Raw genomic sequence first — 7,992 nt, 5'->3', positions numbered from 1 at the left:
AACATAGAGACCTGTCCTTTAATTAGGCCTGAATCCTAAAATTCCCTGTGCCCCAGGGCCATGCCTTCTCCCCTTGGTGGAAATTTATTGTTTCTTTTTGAAAAAGATAATTCATTCCTATTTTCATTGCTTTTCCTTCCAGGTGGCTGTACAGAACACACACACACACACACACAAACACACACACACGCAATTATAAAGATTTTCTTTCACAGTGGCTCCTTCCAAGCTCTGAAATTCTGACCCACATCACTGATGATACAACTAGATGAAGGGGTCCAAAGTCTGGGAAAAGGCAACTCCTTCCCAGGGATTCCCTCCCCATCTACTACAGTCTCTTACTCCACCTTCAAGAAAAATACAATCTAGACTCCAACTAGATTGATTATTTAAAAAAGGAAGGAAGGAAGGAAGGGAGGGAGGGAGGGAGGGAGGGAGGGAGGGAGGGAGGAGAAAAGAAAAGAAAAGAAAAGAAAAGAAAAGAAAAGAAAAGAAAAGAAAAGAAAAGAAAAGAAAGAAAAATCACAGCCCAGAGACAGGTATCGAGCACCACCTCCCCATTCTCCACTAGCAAAACCCCAGGGAAGGAACTAATTCCCAGCCTCGAATCCCTGAGCCCAGGGCCAGGCGGTGTTGTCTGGCTCCTCACACACTCCCACAGCCCCAGTTCTTTGCCACCGGTCTCCACCTCCTCCACCCCAGAGTTTTTCTCCCGCTCTGCCACCAACCTAACAAAGTGGCTTCTCGGAAACGTTAGCCAATTCTGCTGAGCTGGAAGGGAGGAAGGGGATAATGGGGGCGGGGGTGAAGTAAGGGAAGGGCTCTATCTGGCTCCTGGACACACAGGCGCACACAAGCTCAAGCCCCACCCAAAGAGGTGGCCCTGGATCGGAGGTTGTGCGACCCCCTCCTCCCTTCACTAGCGCTTTGTAGAGAGGCTGCAGCAACACCCCCACCGCGCCCCTAGCTTGGTCCCCGCCCTGCGACCGCCTGCAGAGTTGGAAGGAGGTTTGCAAGGGTTGGGGACCCGAGCGAAGAGGGAGCCAGGGAGGGAGAAAGAGCTGCGCTACTGTCTGAGGAGGGCGGGGTTGTTGCCTCCCTGGGCGCGCCCTGGAAGGAGGGGCTCAGACTCGGTGCAGGCCCTAGTCGCGCTCCAGCTGCGGCTGTCTGGTTCCAATACCGCCGGCTCGGCAGACGGGGGTTGGACTGGGTGCCAGCCTCTGGTAGTATCGGGCACACGCGGAGCAACAGGATACCAAAGAAAGGAAGAAAGAGCAGCAGAGAGGCCGGGAGAGAGGAAGGGTTCCTGCAGTGCGTGCTCTCCCCTGGGCTAGATTCTGCAGGGCCACTGGGCGGGCATGAACCGCTGTCAAGGTCGCAGGTAAGTGCCTTTTTTTCTTGCTCCTCTAGTCTAGCGGAAAGAGAAGCTACCAGGCTCTCGCCCGTACTCAATCATCTGCCACACCCACCTGTACCCATTTTCACACGCCTTGGTTTTGGTCATTGGGTTTTACAACACCTGGAAAGTAGAAATGAAAGAAGCTGGTGGGTGATCCTTGCAATTGGAGGAAGAGAGACTGAAAGCCAACTCTTTCAACAGCAGTGCTGCTGCTTTGCTGGGTTTGAACCTGAGGGTTTACTGCCAGGTTCTGAACAGTTGTGCTGAGGAAAGGTAGGGACACCGAATGGTTTCCTGTCTTTTATTTCTTTTGGTATCTGCTGACAGAACTGCTAGATGAATTTCAGTACCAGGGGCAGCTCATGATTCTTTCCCAACCAAAAACATGTGGTGTATTCCCCATCTGTAAATCTGAGCGCGCAGAATCAGTGTAGCTCATGCCACCTGTGGGAGATCTAAGAAGCGCCGCATCCCTTAAGAGCACACAGACGGGAATAATGGACAAGGAGGCTTAGTTCCCCATTGCTCAGCGCAGTTTATGTTCTGGCGACTTATAAACCCTTAATCGTGAAATTCAGATCAGACCCAAAATCATTTGAACTTTTTATCTGCGTCAACCCAAACTTTCATGTGCCTTTAGAAAACAAAAACATTTTCGCTCCTTATGTTAAAGACAAAAGATCAAAGCAAAATTATGAAACTAAAAACTTTAATGCTAGTTTTTATGATTTTAGTTCATATTTACACACTTTTTATTTTCAAAGTTTTAACGTTTGTAGTCAACTGTACGTCCTCTGAAGCTTTTCATGAGAGAGAAGCTTACAGAAATTTTTCCAAAGGTTGATTTAATAAGATAAAGGCTGAATCAACATAAGCTTTGAAAAGAATAATTGATTTTCAGTTAGTGGTGGGAGGTTTAATTCTTTTCATTAGCACTGTTAATATTCTTTTCTATTTCTTTTTTCCTTGTGGACAAAAGAAAGGTGTTTTTCTTTTTGATTTTTTAATTTAAGATATATTTATTATTTTTGCTTTAACCTCAGTAAAACTTATTTATATATAATCTACAAATTATTACTTTGTCTATTTTAATGAAACGTCTTAAGATTCTTTTCACATTATTTTTTAAAAATTCAAACTAGAATTTAGAATTTACTTTCTTAGAATTTATGGCAAGATTTTAAAAAATACATTATTCATAAGCTGGTTTTAGGTGATTCCTGTATATGAAATTTTCATGATTATTAGCTCATAACAAAATGCTTCACAAAATATGGCATTTGATGTAATGGAAAATAAATTGTTTATTAAGGTAACTGATCATTTTTGTGCTTCAGATACTTTCTAAAATTTTTTTTTAGACACTTAAAGGGCGGTTTCCTCTTACAGGTAAATCATTGTATAGTCAAAGAATACATTTTTACAAAGACTAGGTGTCTGATAGACTCCTATGGTAAAGAGCTGGGCTCCCTGGGTACCTGATGCTTCCATGGAAGAAAGCTGAGTCAGGTCTGGCTCTCTGCCAAAAGTATCCCTGTGCCTACTTATTCCCCTAAGGCCCACAGATAATCATGGGAGTCATCCTGTGTTTTTGCTACCTGTTGCTGAGGTGAGTTTCAGCTGCAAAGAAAAAGTAAGAAATAAAGAAGAGAAATCAGGGTCCTGTTTGCCTTATTTAATATGTCCAACCTATTTTCTTTGTGGTAAGAAAAAAAAATAGAAGTTTGAATTTGCATGGATAATAAAAACATTTTCTACCTTCTATTTCTATTAGATAATGTAAATAACAATGAAGTGCTAGAAGTTCATATAGTATTTTTGTATGACAAGACATGACCCTGTAAAGGAGTTAAATTTTATTAAAATAAATGGAACATTCTCAATGTCAAAATTCACAATTTTTCCTGAAACTGTGTTTCAGATCCTTTCCCTAAATTTTTGCAGTCTGAATAAGTGGCTCCATCATTTACCAGATGTTGAAGTCATCTTTGATTGTAATCCCTTCCTCATAACCCTATTTCACCCCTATACAGCCTGTATGTAGACTCATTTAATTTGTCGCAAACATGTCTCTATTCCATTATACATATCAAATATATATCTTTTACTGTATTTTCTATATTTACACTGCCACCCAATGAGTTCATCTCATCATCATAATCTACCTGCCTGCAGTCCTATTTTATGGGCTTCACATTTGTTTCTTGACTCCCATAATTTGTTCCCCTATAATTCACTCTCCTTAGAAACAGTATCTTCATGTTGCTCCTTAAAAGCATTCACTGGCTCATCACTGCATTAAAAAGTAAAACAGAAACAGATTGATTACCAATAACAGTAGATTTCTTTCTTTTAGCATACATTTCACTCACTGATCTGTTCCTTCTCTTTAACCTCAACAAAACCCATCTTCCCCTGATTTATGTGTTTCTGCCACACTAGTCTTTTAGCACCTGGAGCACATGAAGCAATATCAATTTCACTCTCAAAGACCTCACATGCTGTCTCCACGGCCGAGACTATCCCCATTCACACACTCTTTACATGGCTAGCTCTTTCTCAAACTTTAAATTATCAGCTCAAAGATCTCTGTCTCAGAGATCATTCTTGATCACCTTGTCACAGTATGTTGTCCCCTTTTCCTCTTGATCTTGGTACCTTGTTTGATTCCTTCATGATTCTTATTATAGCAGGCAGGTATTTTGCAGATTTGCATACCTAGGAGCTCCAAGGGAACTCAGACTATGTCTTTATGTTGACCCAGCTTCCAGGATAGTGCCTGGCATGAGGCAGGAAGGGGGTTGCAGATATTTATATAAATAAAAAGTAAAAAGACATGAATTATTTCACCATAGTACTCACCAATGCTGGAAATCTTGTGATTCGATTTTGTATACATTGACTATCCAGGATGTTTGCAACCCTGTGCTATGATTTTGAGAAGGTATAATTTAAATGTCCTGAGATATAGTCCCTCTTTCATCAGTATAGGTGATAATGTGTTCAAAGATAAGTAAGGCAGTAAGGCAGTGACCACAACTTGATTAAAATATATTTTAAGGAAAAATTAGGCTGCATAAACTAATATGATTTTAGCAAGTGATTCCTAATCTACATTGATGACATTATGAGTCTGCATCTTTACCAAGGATTTAAGAGTCACTCAGTAATTAAGCATAATTTTTTAAAAAAAATAAATATAGGCTTTGAAGTGAACTCAGTTGATAGAAGCCTGATCCAATGAGACTGGGACCATAGATTGAGTGTGTACCTGATCTCAGTTTTTACTCCAGGTACAAGGAACAAATTACCTCACAAATACAAAGCATTCACCAAGGAGGGCTTAGGGAGAGACAAGGATCATGAGGACCCACCACTATTACTGGGATAGAGACAAGGGCTTCAAAAGTTATACTAATGAATAATAGTGTCATATACACACTAGAATTTTACTACAAATACACTTTGTGTGGCCATAGGTCCTCCTACCATTTTTATTTTTCAAGACTGCACTTAAATATGCTACACTAACTAGGAGTTTTGTTTTTAACAATTTATTGAAAATTTAGCTTTCAGATGGGTTATCAGCTTTGGTTAATGATTTTCTTTAACATTAACAAGTGGCCTACCACATTGTTTTTTGTTGTTTGTTTTTTGGTGAAAATTTTGTCTATCATGTTTCATCTTGAAGAACTAAATTATTTCATGAATTGGCACTGGGGATTGTGTTAAATTTTCTATTAAATTGGCATATTGTAGTTATTATGAAGTTTTGGAGTATATCTGTGTACTAATTGGATATGGTCCTCCACTTTACCCATCACAAATTAGCTAATTTATTCTTACACAGGAGTGTAAGGACTGTCACATCTTCCTTCAGAAGTAGGTGAGTTAGATCACCACTCTGAGATGGCAAGGTCATAATAAAATAAAAATTATGAGATGTTATGAAAATAATTTTATATGAAGATTTATGAGAGAACATTCAAAGAACGTGAACAGAATAATTTTGTGGAATATCAGACAACAGTTTTGGTGTCTTGACATCCTACCAAATGAAATTTCTTCATTGAAGATTTTTACTTACTCTTTCCTCTCTGCTTTGCTGGAAGGAAATCACCCTAGGCAACAGGAAAAGCTATAAGCTCTTGGCAGCAGAAAGTGGAATGAAGTACCAAGGACTGAAACCCTTATGGGTGGTAAGGAAATCTGCCAGACCATGATGAAGAGGGGAAGGAAGAGGGAATGCCCAGACAGTGCCAGTACACTTCATCTGCCACTGACAATTTTGAGTTGATATAATGAATAGAATTGAATTATTCTACGTCTTTTTAGCCCAATTGAGAACATAGTTCTTTCCTCTTCTTTCTTTCAAATAAGAATTTACTATAAGTGAAAGCATGATACTATTGCTTCTTTCATACAGGAAATGGAATACCTTTGGATTTTTAAAGAGATATAATAGTCCCAAATGCCATATATTATTGTTAAAACACACCATTATTTTAATTGTAGTTTTATTGCTATTCATTAGGATTTTCTTTTTTTGTGGAGTATTTGAGAGATTGTTCTTACTGATCATGAATTTCTTTAAAATATCTCCCCGGATTTTTAAAAAAGCTTTCTGAAACATTTATCAAAATGTGTTAACACTTCAACAGTACCTGGGCTTGTTCACTTGGGAATTTACAGGAAGTGAGTGCATTTACATTGTCATTAACCTAGCATCCTGTCCTACCCAAATGCCTTCTTTACTCCTTTTCTCTTAAACATGTGATATATATATATATATATAAATAAATAAAATCAGTAAATACCCCATTTTATGGTCAAACTATTAGTGCAAATAACTAGAAAATTCATCTTCTAAAGAAAGATTAATAAGATTAGAAAGATACAATAACATAAAAGTACAAAGACATTTTTCAAGAGATTGATAATGAAATTTTATATATGTCCTATGCCAAACTAGAATCCATAGAGTGTCTTGGTAAGGTTGGCTTTTTTAAATATTTTGTTTTAGTTGTAGATGGATGCAGTACCTTTATTTATTTATCTTTATGTGATGCTGAGGGTCAAATCCAGTGCCTCACACATGCTAGGTGAGCACTCTACCACTGAGCCACAATCCCAGCTCAAGTTGTTTTTTTCAAATAGAAGCGGTTTCACTGGATGTAGTGTCTGGCAACTTTAATTAGTTGCATATTTCAAATTACATATCTTAAACCAAATAATTATTTTAAAATTGGTCATTTTTGTGAGGCTTGATACTTTAGAAATTAGAAAACAAATATTTAATCCCATATAGAATAAAACAAAAAAATAAGAAATGTTATATGATTAAATATCATATTTCATGTATTGATTTGAATTCCACTAAGTGATTATTCTTTCAAGTTCAATGGACAAACTTCCTTTAGGGCTTACTGTAAAGGTAATTTATCAACTGTAAGTAATTTTGAAAGCAATAAAAAATAATAGTTTATTGGTGAGTAATGTATTCACTTTCTCTGAGTGATGGTATGAAATTAACTTTCCTTCTAGGGAAATGAACTGGGACCAATCTTTGCAAATAATTGAAGTGAGGATTTTATTTCCCTCTTAACATAATATATATTCTTGTTTCCGTATACAAACTTGGTTTCTGGTAATTCAGGTTTGGAGAAGGGAAATGCCATCTTCAGAGATCAACTGGGAACCTGGTTCCCATAATCCTGCCAGATCATCTGTCACACTTTCAGCAGTGAAGGTTCACAAAATGGCTAGGCAAAGAAGTACTTTTTCAATTCATATTACATTCCTCCTTTATTTCTGAGTCTTTGTACAATATTTTTATAAAGTTTTAAAAGCACAGAGAAATAGATTTGTGTTCAAATTAGTGTAGAGATAAATGCTTTTTTTATCTAGATATTTCTCTCACTCATCATGCAGTCTTAGTCAAATATTAATTTCTCAAAGGCAGTTTCAGTATCTGTAAAATTGGTAATATCTATTGGTAAGGGCTGGTTGTATAGATGTATAGGTGAATATATATACGTGTGTGTGCGCGCGCTCAAAAACAGCCACTTGAATGTCTCACATATGATAAGTGGGTGTTCAATGAAAAGGCAGCTGGATATTTGGTAACTTAGCATATTATAGAATGTATTGTGATTTTATTTTGAATACAAATGGGGTGGGAAGTTTCATAGGGATGTAATATGAATTTGAAAAAGCACTTCTTTGTTTAGCCATTCTGTGAACTTTCACTGCTAAAAGTCTGCCAGATGACCTGATAGGATTATAAGAAGCTTGTTCAAAGTTGATCTCTGAAGATGGCATCTATTTTTACTTTTCCTTTGTATCCAACTCCAATGGACGCTGGTAAAGCAGTTTCCCCTAGTTTTAAAGACAGTTATAATGTTACAACTCTAATTTAGGAACTTCATTTTGAATACTTCATAACATTATGTTGATAAAATATTGTTATTTGTCATTTCCACAAAGCTTATATTAATTATCTAAAAACATATTAGGAGCAAAACACGAAGGGATGTTCAAAATCAAGAATTTCTTGTGTCCAACTGCACTTTATGTTTTTGATCCTGGTCTGT

The 7,992-nt window shown here is 37.5% G+C and overlaps 1 protein-coding gene across 1 annotated transcript in view; it reads left to right on the top strand.

Moving 5' to 3' along the window:
- Nucleotides 1-1,304: 1,304 nt before the first annotated feature.
- SCN9A (sodium voltage-gated channel alpha subunit 9) overlaps nt 1,305-7,992 on the top strand; it is a gene marked incomplete at its 3' end in the record, with an annotated part of 181,825 nt that continues 175,137 nt past the window's right edge. Inside the window, exon 1 of the mRNA XM_081262212.1 lies at nt 1,305-1,381. The remainder of the gene's footprint in view (nt 1,382-7,992) is intronic.

The sequence above is a fragment of the Spermophilus citellus genome (genome assembly GCF_964194105.1).
Source record: "Spermophilus citellus genome assembly, chromosome: 11".
Taxonomy (NCBI): Eukaryota; Metazoa; Chordata; class Mammalia; order Rodentia; family Sciuridae; genus Spermophilus; species Spermophilus citellus.
This window is presented reverse-complemented; position numbering and strand designations above follow the sequence as displayed.